We start from the raw sequence: 15,698 nt of genomic DNA, 5'->3' as shown, positions 1-15,698 counted from the left end.
GCCTTGTGTGCGCGCGACTCAGAAACGCTCCCCTCGCCCTTTTGCAGCATCTATTAATATTCTCTGCCTCTTCTTGGTCCTCCTCAGCCCTGACACAGATTTAGGTGTGCGAGGTGACACGCAGTGTGACACGTGGCCACTTAGCTGCTGTGGAGGGGGAGGCAGAGTTCGGGAGAGAGCCGAGCCTTTCAGGGAGTTGGCCTCTTGACTTAATTATCCCCATCCTGGGAAAGGTTTCTTTCTGCAGGTCCTGCCAGCTGTGCTCGGGGTCACAGTTTGTTAACCCAGGGCCACCGGAGGGCGGTTTTGCCTTCCCAGTCCCACCCTGTGGCCCTGCTGAAGCCGGCCTGTGGCCCAAGCCTGGGTGGAGACTGGTTTTCTTCTCTTGCATTGCCGGAGCGGTCAGATGGTCCGGTTTTTGTCTCGCGTGTTCACCTGTGCGTGTTCACCTGTGACCAGAAGCTTGTCTTTTAGTAGAATTTCATCTCAGATGTCCCCACCACAGGTCTGGTGGGAATTTGGTGGCGAGTTAATTCCCTGGTGCAGTTCCCCACTTCCCCTCCCCCAGCGTATGGTGGGGGGCAGCCGGGAGGGCAGCACAGCTGGGGCCTGTTAGCCTCTCAGCATTGCAACAAACAGTCATTGATAAAATTAGCAAAAGTATCAGTGACTATTAAGACCCACCTCGATCTCTAGCTGCTAGATGGAGGACATGGAGGACGGGGTACGAGGGGCTTAGCACGGACACAGGTGCATGTCCAGGGCAGAGGGACCTGCCAGAGCAACCAGACCTCAGGTGCTTTTCCAGGTGCTCTTTCCAGGAGAGGCTGTTAGGGTCTGTGCCCAGTCTGCCCGGAGTATCCCTTCCCCCAGGAAGACAGATGCCCAGTACTAGGAATATTGGCCGCTGCCATTCGCCTGGTAAATTATTTAGAGGCACGGTTATTGCTTTATTCAATTGTTCCTTCGCTATTCCTTCCACGGGAGGAGAGCCTCCCTCCCTGCATCTCGGAGGCTCCCTGGCAAACAGAAGGAGCCGTTCAGGAGAGTGGACAGATATTAATTACTGCCGTCACCGTTCGGATATTGCACTTAGAACTCCTAGGGCTGACTGCCACTCGGCCTGCGAAGGCTGCAGAGATGGGAGGGTGGGGGAAGCAGAGCCTGTTCTCGCTGGGCGGTGGGCCCCCTCCCTGCCTCCCGGTCCGCCGCTGGGGGCTTCGCCGGGTTCCGTCACCGTGTGCTCTTCTGCCTGGTCTGCAGGAATTGAAGGCAGACGGACCTCCACGATTTCTCGGGAGTTACTCTACAGCTTTGTATGTGGCTCCCAGGGTCTGTGGCTTCCGCCCCTCCATGCTGGGCACTGGGCGTCCGCCCGCAGACCTGGGAGGGATTGGCGAAAGTGGAGGCTTCCTTCCTTGGTCCTGAGCTCCTTGTTGTGGGTGACGGGCGTCCTCCCCTCCCACATCTGACCCCGGGGCTCAGCCGCGCGTCTGCATTCCATCCCGTAGCCTCTTCAGGTCAGTAAGGAGGAGGGCTGTACTTCTCTCCCCACCCCGCAGTCACTCGCATTCAGGAGGTTGTCGGTCCCTTCTAGAGGCTCCCGCTGCACCTCCTTCTACCCGCAGTTTCTGATTTTGCCGGCAGCGAGACTTCACTAAAATACGGGGCGAGGCAGCAGGCAGCTTTGAAGCCCCCCAGCCCGTGCACACGGGATCCTTGTCTCAGGTGGACAGCAGGCGTGTTTCGGGCCCCGTAATAACCATCTCTTCATAGCTATTTTGGGACGGTACATTCTGGGGAATAAAGATACAGGCTTTTATTTTGTGGTTTCCAGAAAGTCCTCTGGAAACAGTCTTTTCTGTGTCTTCCCAGAATGCTCCTGAAATGCACACATAGAATGAGAATATTTGGGGTATTAACTATACCCAGAGGCCAGCCTGTGCACTGCATCATGATAGGAAGGGAGCTTTCTCCCACCAGCGGCTACCGGTCGCCTCCCGAAGCCCTTGACCTTAACAAATGGAAAATTCCTCCTCCCCTCCACCCTGCGACCTCCGTCCACAGCCTGTGATTGCCAGTGCAGCTGATATGAGTCAGTCTCTCCCTCTCCTTCCTTGGAGTAGCCACAGAGTGGGGCGCTAGGAGGCAGGGGTCCCGTGAGTCACACGTGTTTTCCAGAGCCGTCCCCACAAGCCACTGCAGCTGGAGCCAGCAGTGACCTGGGCGCTGGCAAGAGCCCATGAGGGTTAACATCAAGACCCGCCATCAGCTGGCCTTGGATTCTCAGAACCCCACCAGCCGCCCCCACTGCTCCTTTGAAGGATCAGTGGGAAAGAGTTGGGGCATGTGGGAAACTATGGGGTCCCCCAACTCTTTCAAACCAGTAACCTTGCCTCCAAGCTGGGGGAATGTCTTGGGACTCTTTTTTTGCAGAGCTTCTCTGGCTTTGCTACGAAACAAAGTCAGAACCGAGCCCTTGGCTCTCTCCTGTGCTGTGAGAAGGAGCCAGAGACCAGTGGCGAAGTCGTGCTAGGCTTGTACATAAATCTGTTCCGTCCAGGAATCCCACCGTCCCGAGTGTCTGGGAAGCAGGGCGTGTGCCGCTGGCCCCTGATGTCCAGGGCCTGCCAAGTACTTGTTCACTTCCTGGTCCCAGCCGTGCCTCCCCCCCAGTCCCTCACCCACCCCCCTCCCAGGGCCTAGCCCTGTCCCTACCGCCACCCCTCGAGTGTCAGAGGGAAGCCCCGGGGCCACAGTGGGACTCCCTGAGAGCCGACAGCTCCTCCCGGTGCGCAGGAGCGGCTGTGGCCTCTTACAGGTGGACAGATGCTGCTGGGTCACCGGCAGCCCAGCAGGCGCCGGCTGGGCAGAGCCGGGAGTGCAGATGGCAGAGCGGAGCTCATCCTGGCTGGAGACTCAGCCACAAAGTGATGGTGTGGAGCGGGGCCCGTCGTGGGCTGCCTTGGGACAGGACAAGGTCACCCCGGCTCGCCGTCCTGCCTTGAACAGTAGCTGGGAGACCCACCTCCAGGGCCTGGGTGGCCCCAGGGGACAGATGGGAGCCTGCACGTGCCTGGCAGGTGACCTGCCACCCTTTGCGGGGCACCCCTTTGAAGAAGTGGGGTGTATGTTGGGGGTTAGGGCATTCTGCCTGCTGGGCTCTTCCAACAGGCGTAGGGCGATTCAATTCAGGCTTAGGTAGCACTGGAACAGGTCTTCCCAGGCTCTCACCGGGAGTCCCAGTTGGTTTCTCCTTTAACCAGCGAGTCTCGTTTTCTGATTCCGTCTTGGCTCGGCCTCGCGCACCAGTACTTGTCTCCGTCATCTGTAGGGTGTCAAACGGCATGCAGCCCCTTTTGTAAAACCCAGGGGTCTCTTCCTGAAATGGGTAAACGTCCCTTTTGTAAGGAGCTGGAGAGGAGAGTGACGCACCTGCCGGCCTGTGCCAGGCCTCAACCGGCCCTTCCTACGGTGGCTTTGCGTGGGAGTAACGCGTTACCGCGCACCTTCTCCTTTCCGACGGGGTCCTCCGGGCTGCGCGGTAAGGCCCGTGGTGTCCTCCCGCTTCACAGCAGAGAAAACTGAGACTTGAGGGCTGCAGTGTATACCCCGGGCCCCACGGCCAAGGCAGGGACAGGAGCCTGGCCCCCGGGGAGGGTTCCCATCCTCGTCCTCCGGCGCTGGTAACAGACTTGCTGGGCTTGTGGGCAGCCCTGCTGGTGAGGCCAGAGAGAAGGGAGAAGGAGCGGGTCGTGCCTGGTCATCGGCCCTCGGGGCTGGATGTTTGCAGAGGGGCAGGGGTGGCACTGCCCAAGGATGGTGTCCGTTCGGTGGTCCGTGCCCGCACTCCTGCCCATCTGCTCGATGGGTTTGCTGTCTGTCTCGCCGCCCCTCGCGCCTGGAGAGTGGGGCGACTTCTCACATTCGCTCAAGGAACACTAGGGCTGGCCATGTCTTCCCAAGGACGTTTCCTGTCCCTCCCACAGTCCCTCTCTGTGTTCTTCCAGCATCAGCCACTGTGCCCTGGGGCTGTGGCATCTGCTAATAAGTGGGTCACTGCTGCCATCACTTGAATATTTATTCTTACCGATTCTGGGGCAGGAGGTGGCCTAGAGGCCTTCAGGACTAGCGAGGAGGGAAACTTAGCGTGGCGCAACAAGGCTGGGCAGCCGCAGTGACTTGACAGGACGCGGGAGCTCGGGAGCCCTGCTGCACGCCTCCAGAGGCACCGCCGGCTGCCCCAGAGCACAATTCCAGTAGGACACGCATGGATGCTGCCCCTGGATTTGTCACCATCGGGAACCTGGAGTGAAGGCAGCAGCGGTTAGCTAAGGAGGGTGGCCCGAGAGGGCCTGTGGGAACTGACGGGGCCAACGAGCTGTCTCTGTGCAGGGCTCGTGGGCTGGCTCCCTCTGGAAGCGGAGAGCAGGGCCCTAAGCCCACAAATGGCCTGATGGCAGTTTCCCTACTCTGGGCCACCCTGCCCTGTCTGACACACATGAGTCGGGACCCAGGAAGGGGCTGGGAGGTGACTCCTGGCTGCGTGGCCTTGCTTACGGGGTCTGGAACATCAAAGTCCGCCCTTCGTGGGGTGGCGGCCGACCAGGGAAGCCCTTCGTGGGGTGGCGGCCGACCAGGGAAGCCCATCTTTTTTCCTTCCCCTTCATCTGCACAGTGTGCTCCTTGTCAGCTCCCCTTGGCTCTGTCTGGATGCTCAGAAAGGTCCCGTTTTTCTTGGCCTCTCTTTTCCCCACTCGTAGGAAGATGCCAGTTGCACTGGGCAGTCACAGCAGGTGCAGTGGGCCGGGTAAGCCCTCGTGACCCATGCCTGGCTGGCCCAGGAGCTTGGTGTGGTGGGTGACAGGGGGAAGGGGATGCAGACGTGCGGTGTCTTCAGCCAGCTGTGCAGAGTGTCCTCCTGAGCCTTTCCCCCTCGTGCTGAGCCCCTGCCTTCAGCCCATGATCCTGGGTCTCGAGGACGAATCATTTCTGCCCGATGCCGCAGAAACGCGTGGGCCCACTACCCCGACAAGAGCTGGGTCTCTAATGTTGAGGGAATGCTGACTTCAAACAGGCACCATTGCTCACATTGAAGTGACTGACTTGAAAGGATTAGCTTGTCTCTCCTTTTCAAGGAAATCAATAGTACAGGGACAGGCGTGTGTTTTCTTTCTTTTTTTTTTTTTCCTAGGGAGCTGTCTATATATTTCATCCCAGGGATGGCTTCTTGGTTTTTGGTGTGCTTTCCATCCCCCCGCCCAGCCCTTTCTAAACGAAACTCAGATTGCTCTGTCACTCACGCCAGCACTGCGGTTTGTCTCTCTAGCTCCTGCCAAGGGTCCCCATGAGCCCCCAGGCCCCCGCCAATCGCCCATGGCTGCTGCTGCCACCCGGGTGCCCCCCCCCTGCCCCACTGCATCCCCTGCACCTGCCCAGCTGCTGCCCAGCATTGCTCCAGTAACCAGCCCTCACCTCTCAGTGCAGACCCGGGTAGCACGTCCCTGGGCCGTGGTGACCGCTGAACCCGACCCCATCCCCAGCACCTCTGGGTGTTGGAGCCGAGCCTCCTCCTCCAGCTTCGGGAGAGGATTGTTGCTTTTATTTTTACTGTGCCTCTCAGGGACCCGGGTCCTGTCTGCTGGCTTTAAGCCCGCCATCCATCACCCCCACATCCTGCCTCTGCCACGGCCAACACCTGACACACCAGCTTAGAAAGTGACACTTTAGTCCCCAGTGCTGCCGCTTCTTCGCTCCCAGTGAAGATACCAGGTGATGGGAATTTGGCAGCTTCTGGACAGTCCCCACCGTCCCTCCCCCCCAAGTCTCAGAAGCCACCCGTTGCCATTGGTTGGGGTCCTGCATTCCTGCATGGGGGGAGCTTATATCCTAGCTCCTGAGCCAGGTAAACTGCCCAGATTCCCTCGTCACAATGGTACTTTTAGTGTCTCTCTGCCCTGATGGAATGTTCCAGGTCCCTGCCACCATATCCATTGTCTGGTGAGTCCTGAATACATTCTTACAAACACTTGCCCAGGGCAAGCTGTTTTGATTCCTGGGCGCCTGGGCGGACGTCAGATAAATTGGCCTGGATTCTCACCCTTCCGCCCTACCCCTCTTCCTCATTCAGCCAGGGAGGTGTCTCGGGGTGGGGGAAATCGTTCTGTGTGCCATCTCCTGGCCACTCCTGCCCCAGCGCCATCCGCGACTGAAAAACCCCCCTGTGTCAAAGTCCAAACGCACAAAACAAATTACGGAACTAATTACTTGTCACAGAGTTAGTTCGTTTGCAGCAGGTTTCTCTTGAGTACTTGGTTTCTCTAATGGGTGTAAAATGTTACTGTGTGAAAACGAGTTATTTCCGAATAGAGCTCTTAGAAGCCTGTTCCTCGTAAAGGGGGCCTCCAGGTGTTCACGTGCGCAGGTGCAGCAACCCAGAGCCCGGTCTGTGTGGAAGCAGGCCGGCGGCTGACGTGGGGTTGGGGTGGACGCAGGCAGCCCACCTACAAGAGAGCCCGGGGTGTGCGTGCCTTTTCTCGCTGCGCTGCCTGGGAAGCTCCGTGGGGCTTGGTCCGTGTATACCCACGGCCTGCTCTCCTGCACAGGCCAATTTGGTTGGGAAACTTCCAAATAGGTCTCCGTGGGGAGTGCTCATCCCTGCTGGGGACCTTCTGCGCTGTGCTTTTTCAGGACTGTCTTACCCACACTCCACGCTGATCCCAGGCAGCCCAAGCTGGAGCCTTGAGCGCGCCTTCTCCGTGAGCGGCTCGAGTGGGGCTCCGTGTCTGGTGCCCCTCGCTGCACAAGCATCCCGGGCTGACCCAGCACCAACCTGAGTATGTTTTCAGCCTTTCCCCTCCAGCTGCTCCACGCTGACCCCGACCAGGGTGGCCCAGGCCATCTCCATGCTCCACGCCCCCTCTGCTTCCGGCCTTCCCTTTCTGAGTAAAGAACTAAAAGTGACTTTGCTTGAAGGAGATGTCCTGGTTGATTTCACATCTCCCGCTCCCCTCGTCCCCGCTTTCTGTTTCATTTCCCCCGAAAGTGCAGGGAAAAAAAAAAAAAAAAACAAAAACCTCACCGTCTAGAAGCCAGCAGCCTGCCCGTGGTTTTAGAGGAATGGGGAGTGTTCGTAAATATTTTGGGTTAACCCGGACGGAAACCGTACCTGCCGACCCATTTTTCGCCTCCTGCCCTGGGCCCATGTGATGCCTTCGTTGCATAGAGGACGTGTGGTACTTGTGAAGGCCCTGCCGGGGTCTGTGGGCGATGCTCACTCTCTGTCACAGGGTGTCTGTTGTGAGCAGAAGCTGGTGTCTTTCTAAATAGCGCCCCAGGGCCCCAGCAGTAATTGTTTAATTAAATAAAGCACTCATTCTAAGATAATAACTGCGCTCCTCTGTGTTGCCGGCGTTCCAGCCAGCGGGGCTCGCCATGCAAACCGTGCCCAGAATAAAAGCGTCTTTGGGCGTGTTCTCTGGACCACCGGCTAACCCACCGGAGAAGGCAGGAGGCAAGGGAGTGCAGAGGGCTTGCAGCCTGCAGAGATGCCTGGGGCCCGAGCCGTGATGGGCATCAGGGGAGCTGAACAGTTAGGGTGCATATTAATGATGCCATCTGATTAATTAGCATGAGCTCGGGCTGTCTCGTGGCTGAGCTGAGAGCAGACCAAGGTACATTTTAATAAGCCTTCAAGTGCAGAGGGAGGTGCGGCAGAGCTCCCCTCCGAGCAGGTGTGAGTCTGGAGGGGAGGGTCACGGGGCACGGCAGGGCGTCCTGAGTTTGGCTGTGGGAGGGACTTCCTCCAGCCACTGAGTGAGACATTCTCCAGAAACCTTGACAAGAGGAGGAAAGAGACATCCGGACCGGGTGCAGGGTGCCGACTGGTGGGGCTGTGACGTGGACCCCTCGCCGCCATAGGGAGGTCATGCTCCAGCCATGAGGCAGGTGCGCGGCCCCCCAAGAACACCGTCCAGCTCTCTGCCTGCCCCTGGTCCGGACCATGAGCCTCGGCTGTGTCTCAAGGTTTGGTTCCAGGAACCAACTTCAGGTACTTGTTGAAACTCTACATTTCTGGGTCCCAGCCCCGGCCCACGGTAACAGGGTCAAGGCTCCGAGGCCCAGGAATCTGCACCTTTGACCAGTTCTGAGGGGAGATCTGTGTCCTCCCCCCTTTGAGAGGTTCCGCCGGCTGAGGACCTGTCCCCTGGCAAACAGTCCCCCTGCGAGAACCACCCCCAGGCTGCAGCTGTGGAGGCAGCCTTTAGGGGCTCCCTGTGCCTTGCCCCTTCCAGGGGAAGACGATGGCCCCACGTCCACAGGTGTCCTGCTGGAATTATGCCTCACGCACTCCAGTGCAGACAGAGAACAGCATCCCTCCTCTGATCAGACTGTTTGCAGGCTCTGCGTGTCCCAGGGAGAGAAGGGGCTCCAGCAGCCTCCCGTTGCTACTGCCCTCTTTGTTAACCAGGGCCAGCAGGTCCCTCCTGCATCCCTGTGGATGGTGCTCTCGGCTCCCTCTTAGAGCCCACAGCGTGCCAGCCCCACCGAGAGGCCTTTCACCCTGGCCATCGATCGACTAGAGAGGAAGCAGGGGATGTCAGTGCGGTTTCTTCTACCCGGGTGGACAGAGTTGTTCATCAGCGAGCTCGAAGCCCTGTCTCCCCTCCTTCCCCACCTCCAAGGTTACTCAGTGTCGGCAAAGACTCCTGCTCCCCCATCTGTCTATTTCAAGGTCTGACGTCAGCGGAGAAGGGGTGGAGCCAGCTTGGCCTGTGCTCCTCTCCGCAGGGCTCCCGTGTTCAGGGCACCGGACTTCCTTCCCTCCCTCCCCTCTAGCCCCAGTGCCCAGCATTCCCACTGCCATCCACTCTTCCTGCACAGAGACAGGCGGGAAGAGTGGACTGAGGAAGGGCGGACGCCAGGAACACCTGCAGCCATCAGCTGGCGCTCTCGTCGGGGGCTGCGCACAAGCCAGCCGCTGAGGTGACAGAGAGCGATGGCTCAGCCTCCGCACAGCCTCGGGACAGGGACACTAAAAGCAAGCTGATTCCAACTGGTTCCTGGAGATGCTGTCAGCTCGGCGGGTTCTGAGGTCCAGGAGGCCCATGCGCCGGCCACCCCGAGTATCCAGCTAGTTCTCCTGACCGGATCAGGTGGTTGGGGGCTGATGGCTGGGTGGGTGGGTGGGTGCTATTCTCCAAGGGAACCACAGAGGGGCAGGACGGATGGCCCAGAGGCTCCCCGCCCCCGTCCCTCACCACAGAGTCTCCCAGCTCCACTCAAGGCCTCTGGTTCTAAGGACCTCCGAGGACCAGCTGACCCCGAGCCTGCCCCGGACAGCTCTTCCCAGGCCCAGGGTCACGTGGCCAAGCCAGAAGAGTACCTCTAGCCTTCTCGTTGGTGCGGTAGAGCCCCGCCGTGGGGGAGGTTGTGCTGTCTACCTTGGTCTCCCCTGCCTTGACCTCCAGCATGCTGGACCAAGGCACAGAGCTGGCGTTGATTCCCCGTGAAGAGATGTCAGCGGTTACACAGTGAGAACCAGTACGCCAAGCCTGCAGCGCGGGAGAAGTTAATGTCTCGGCGTCTGCTCACTCGCTCTGGCTCCCGTGGGGCTCGCTGCAAGGGCCCAGGTGGCACTTTTAGCAGTTTATCGCATGGCCCTCTAGCCGGGACCTCCCCGCTGTGCCTTCTTCCTTTTGCCCCTGTAACACAGTGCAGTCCCTTTTAAGCCTTATCCCACTGGGACAGAGAGGAGTCCTCCCGAGAGGAATCAGGAGAGCTTGAGGCCGTGCTCAGCCTCCCCCAGTCCCTATAGCGCAGGCCTGGCTGCCTCCAGCACGAGACTTGCCCCAAAGCCACGGAGCTTTTCTGTTACTTCATTTTTTCAACATTGGTTTTAGGTAAATATGACTGTCCTTTCCCTGCTTAAAACGTGTTAGAAGTTCCTCTCCATAAGGCATCATTTATGCTTCTTCACGTGGTGTGGTCTGTTCCAGTCTCCTTCTGGAAGCTTCTCTCTCACCACTGCCCCACACTCGCTGGCCCCTGTCCTGCAGAGGTGCTGGGCGCTCTCACGACTTTGTGCCCATCCAGGGCCTTTCCCTTGCTTCAGAGTCTGACAAGCACTCACTCGTTCAGAACTGAACTTGGGGGCCTCCTTTCAAGACACCTGCGGCCGTTACTGTCCCCCCCAACCCCTCCCATGGCGATAATTGGATTTCCGTGTGTCTTCAGTTACTTGGTCTCCCTGGGAGCCTCTCGAGGTCAGGGCTGTGCCTGACCCACACATCTGGAACCAGCATGGGCCTCACAGAGGGCAGTTGCTCCGTGAACATCGGAAAGAGCGAGAGCACTAGGGTGTGCTGCCCCCGCGGGATCTGTGGCTGGCCCCGTGCGGTCCTTCTGTAAGCCCCTGGGGCTGCCGATGCCCGCGGCCCATCACCGCTAATGGCCACGGCCAGAAAAATTCCACGTGCAGCTGGCTTCTCTTCTTTTCCTGAAGGTACAGATCATCTTCTGTGCCTCTCTGCCGGGACAAAGTGACCCCTCAGAATGGCCTTAGGGGCACTCAGGGGGCCACAGTCAGGAGCTAAGCACATGCCAGGAAGTCTGGGGTGGCACCCCATCTGCCACCCCCTCTTTAGTGCCCAAAATGCAAGCAGTGAAGTTTTAGGCTGGGCCAGGCTCAAAGGCAGGTCTGTGTCCCAGGCAGAGCCTCAGCCCTCCTCTCACACACACCAGCTCTGTCCCGCACACCTCCTGTCATCGCTGTCCGTAAGGCCCTCCTCAGTCAAGGTCAGGCCTCTTTTCCCACCTGGGCGGGTGTGTGTGGACCCATCTCTGTCTCTCTCCTGCTTGCAAGGAGCCAGGCTGCCCTTAATAAGCCCGGATGGCATATAATCATTAAGTAAGTGACTATATGGGTTTTCCACAATATTTATCTATCCCCCCCCAAACCACAAGGGTTGCAGCTCTGGCATCAAATCCTTGGAACCCTGCCCACCACCGGGCACCATCTGGCTTTTCAGCTAAGAAACAGACAGCATAGGCACGCAGTCCTGTCCTCCAGTAGGATGTGAGGGGGATAGCGGCCATGCCAGGCTGATGCCACTGGGCCCTCCCAGCTCCCCTGCCCCTGCCCCCAAGGGAGGCAGCTTTCCTGGGGGTGGAGGTGGTGGAGAGACTTTCTGTAGGGCAGAACCAAGGGAGGCGGTAAACACTCTAAGAAGGGGACCAGCCTCGAATTCACACAGCCTAAGTTCTGATCTCAGCCATGTCTTGGTCATTACAAGGTCTTGACAAATTATTTTATCTCCTTTAGCTCGGCTTTCTAAACTGGAGCCAGTAACCCATTCCTACAGTGTTGGGGTCAAGAAGTCTTCGACAGAAGATGCTGTGCATGGGTGCTCGGGAGGTGCTTGTCCCCTGGCGTGGATTCCCTGATGTTCAAGGCAAAGCCTTCTCTAGGTGATGGCTCTGGGCAGGGAGAGGCTCTGGCGTGAGAGTGGCCTGTTCGTGGGCACAGTTCTTCTCCCTGCCAATAGCATCCCCTCCAGATGCGGCCCCAACCATCTCCCAGCGGGGGGCTTGGAGATGACTGGGTAGGGTAGCACCTGGGCCAGGTGTGTGGGACATGTCCTATCCGAGAGGCTGGGGCCAGAGATGGTGATGTGATAGTGAAGACGGTTGCCTGGGAGACTGTGCATTCTGGAAAGATGCCGTCTGTGTCCCATCACGGTCATGGCACAGGACCCATTTCTGGGCGGTGCATGGCCAGGCCTCAGACCTGAGGGGGACCTGCCATGGGTCGTATCTTGTCACTCCCTCCCAGGTAGCTCCTTGTCCCACACGTCTTTAACACAGTGCTCAGCAGCCAGGCTCCCCAGTAAGACATCACGCTCCTTGATGGTAGAAATTTGGGATGAATTTCTTGATCTTTCTTTTTTGTCATCCATGGGTTCAGGAGGAGATGCGCTTTTTTTTTTTTTTTTTTTTTTTTGCCTCCCAGAGGACAAACCATAAAGATAGATTACAAACCTCAGGTTCCTAACTGAAGATTTCTGTCTCATCTAAGTAGGGCAGGGGATGTTGAGAGCAAAGGGTTCAGAGAAGGAGGTCATTTGGGTCCTTTCCTAGATCTGCTTTGTTTCCAGTTGCCCTGAGAAAAGAGAAGCAGAAGATTTGGAGGAAGGAACCTGGGGATGCTTTCAGCTGTCAGACGGTCACAGGCGGCATTCCAGTTAGTGTGTTCAGGGAGTAACTGAGCCCAGGCAGTGCCTTGTGAGTGCCCTGGCCATCTCCAGGCTGACAGGGCTGGGATCGCTATCACCTAGGCTCCTGTGTCCGGCCTTCCCGGAACCTCGGAACTGGTGCGGGTGGTCTGGGAGCGCTCGCCCCACGCAGCCTGTGTCCAAGAGATTCTCATCTGTTCTCTTTCCTGCCAACCCCTTCGCAGCCTCCAGGAGGGGCTGTTCTGGGCTTGTGACAGAAGAGCGGTCTGCATGTTCATGGCTGGGAGCAGCCACCCCACCTGTAGCTTCTCCCCAAAATCATTTTTCCACGCTCCCCGGTGTCAAGACAAGGTTTGCACCAGTAGGCCCGCAGAACTTGTCCAAGTGCAACCTCAGTGGCCTGCATGCAGCTTTGTGGGGAGGGCGCCCAGAGCTTCACCTTCTTCCCAGTTAATTGGCAGTGGAGCACGTCTCTTCTCCTGCCCGACCTCCTGACCCTGGTCCGATTGGCTGCCGTGCGGGTTTGGTTTCTTGCCTCTGTTCTGTGGCTTCAGCCACTAGGTGCGCCCTAAGGAGTCTACCTTTCGGCTTGCTGTTGCCTTTGCTCAGAGCCCAGCACCCTCCCGTCTCGGGCTTGGCCTCTTCCAGCAAGCACACACTTGCCTTTTGCAGGTAGGACATGTCTTTGCGTTCACAGTTTCCAAGTGGGGCTGAATCGGTTGAAGCAAGTGGACTTGGTTTTCTCCTGCAGGACGTCTCAAGGTGATAGCTGGAGAAGAGCGTGTGTGCCAGAAACACGCTTCTTCAGAATATCCGGGCAGCCGCTCTCTGTTTTTATTGTCAGGCATTCCCTGAATCTCCCATCTCTCCGTGCATTCAGTAGGCCTTGCCCAGTCCCTTCTAGGAGACGGTGGCGGTGGCGCAGAGACAGTAAGATGCTGTAACTTACCCTCAGCAGCACATGGCGGCGGCGGGGGGGCGGGGTCGGTGCTCTTCTGTGCTGTGGGTGGGAAGGTGAGCTCGCTTTGTCTCCGTTACTCCTTCCCCCCAGGAACACGGAACTTAAGGGATGAGTGGGTGAAGGGCCCGCTGCTTCCCCATCTCGGTTGGGCTGGGGGAACCTGTAGCTTCCTCTCACAGAGAGGCTCTGCTCGTGCGCTGGGCCAGCCGCTCACTGGGCTGGGCCTTCAGAAGGTGGCTGCTCGGCTCTGCCCTGTGGGAGAACCCCCTTCTCCTGGAGCTTCTTGTGCAAGCACCCATCCCTGTGGGTCTGGATTCTGTGGAATTTAGATGGGGTGGTGCATCCGATCGCAGGGTTTTGGCAAATGAGCTGTGATAACGGTCCTCTGGGCTTGGCGCACAGAGGCTGCCGCCTGGGATTCAGACCCACACCTGTTGTCAGGCTCTCACCGTCCTCTGCACGATGGCCGAGCCTTTCTGTCTGGTTGGGAAGAACTTGAGCTCCCCACCAAAGCATCCGGGCCGTTATTGAACTTGGGTGCAGGTGACAGAAGTCCGGTAAGAATAGGAGCGACCTGATGTTCGTTCTTTGGCCAGAGGGCCTCACGGGGCCCCAGCTCCCTGTGTTCCTTGACCTGCGGTGTCTGGAGGACCGATGGGGTGTGAGAACGTGGGTGCCGGCTGTCGCCGTTGGGGGTCATGGGCAGGGCCAATGTTTGTCGGCCCCCTGTGCACACACGATGTGATTTGAGAGGTTCTGTCACACTCGGGGGGCTCGTGGTTAGCCAGGGCGGCGTCAGGAGGCCAACCCCAGCACTGCGTACGCCCGTGGTCCAGAAGCCCGTGGTCCCTCCGCGGCCCCTCGCTGACTCTGGGCTCCTCTCCTTTGTGGATGAATCCCCAGACGTTGTCATTCAAGTTGGGAAAATAAAACTCCCAAACCGAAATGCGCACAGCCACTTGAGAAATAAAAATAGAATCCTCGAACACTCCTTCCCGCACTCAAGGACACCTTGAAAGTTCAGTTCCCGTTAAGGGATGGGTTCATGCTGCGTTGTCATTAACCCCAATTAATTCTTAACCCCTGGCGCCCTGGAACGAGGGCCGCCCTGTCATCTGGGGGCTCGTTGCCTCTGTCACTTGGGAGAGCCTCCGGGATCCGTCCGGAGCTCAGCCGTGCCATCAGCAGGTCCCTGCCCCTGCCGGCCCCGTGCGCACCGAGTCCACGGATTCCACGGTCAGCCCCTGGGGATCCCCGCGTGTTTAGGGCAGATGAGGCAGTATGTCCCCGTTCCACCCCCTAAGACTTGTTACTTTGTCACTCTTGCTAAATTAACGGAGAAGTCCAGCCCCCACCCCACCCCAAACCCAAGACCAGGAGGCTCTGGGTGGATCCGCCGCCTTCTACACTGACACTGCGGGAGCTGAAGGGTGGGGCGCGCAGAGGCAGCTGCTGGTGGCTGAACCCTGATCCCTTAGAAGCTCCACCGTGCTGCACTGTGGGGGCCACAAGCAGGTGAGCCCCCAAACCCTCATTTTTAGAGGAACTCAATAAACCAGGCACTCCAGGACCGGGCCATCCAGCAGGTTTCTCCAGCCCCGGGAGCCAGAGAACCACAGCAGCGTTACTTTCGTTCCTTGCTGGCCGCCGCCAGCTTCCTTGACCATTTGGCCTTCATCCCCACCACGTGCTGCCCTTCTGCTTCCATCTAGGTTGGGGAACAGGGCCTCGAGGGAGCCTTCCCCGCCGGATCGACAGTCCGCGGACTTCTTCTCTGCTGGATTTTCTCACTGTGCCCTGTCGCAGGAGGTGACCGGTGATCAGTCTTTGTCCCAGGGACTGGCTCAGAGGTTCTTGGGACATTTGTGCCGTGTGGTTCTTCAGCACATCCTTCTCTCCTGCCTTCCGTGTCTCCATGAACAGCCGGCCCCTCTCTCTCCTCACCCCCACCCTGCCCTTCCTCCCTTTTGAGGGAGGGGAGATGGACTGCAGGTCTTGTGATTTTCACCCAAGTGCAAGTTCTGATGAGAAGGTGCGGTCCACTGTGTGTCTCCCCAGCAGGAGAGGAGATGCCAGCAGGCAGGATTGGGGGCTTTCGTTTTGTTTTGTAAGAGAAGAACTGGTGGGTGGGCGGTCTGTCTGGGGACGGTGAATCCACGGTCTCCCAGAGGCAGGCATGGGAAGAGTCCCTGCTTTGAAGACCTTTGACATTAGGTTCTTGACATTAGGTTTCTTCTAAGACATTGCCCTTCTGGGCGCCTGGCGGATTCACAGAGTGGGCACAGCCCACTGGGGTCCAAGCCCCTTCCTTGCTAGGGGTCCAGGGGATGCAGAGGGCAGCCGAGAGCCCTGGGCTCTTCTCAGAGCCTTTTCTCCTTATTGGGGCTGAATAGCATTCTCTCCTAAAGCCAGTGGGTCTGCTCAGAGCAAACGCTGTTTCAGTTTGCTCTTTCTAAATCAAAACATATTGATTTCACACCTGTTTGAGGAAGAGATCTTTTCCC

At 58.3% G+C, this 15,698-nt stretch overlaps 1 protein-coding gene across 2 annotated transcripts in view; it reads left to right on the top strand.

Annotated features, from left to right (window-relative positions):
- The window catches only part of TMEM104 (transmembrane protein 104), a 54,283-nt gene that overhangs the window by 17,374 nt on the left and 21,211 nt on the right, over nucleotides 1-15,698 (top strand). The gene's annotated exons all lie outside the window — the stretch shown is intronic.

This window comes from Mustela lutreola, chromosome 15 (assembly GCF_030435805.1).
Source record: "Mustela lutreola isolate mMusLut2 chromosome 15, mMusLut2.pri, whole genome shotgun sequence".
NCBI classification, from domain to species: Eukaryota; Metazoa; Chordata; class Mammalia; order Carnivora; family Mustelidae; genus Mustela; species Mustela lutreola.
The sequence above is the reverse complement of the archived record's forward strand: the minus strand, read 5'-3'. Positions and strand labels throughout refer to the sequence as shown.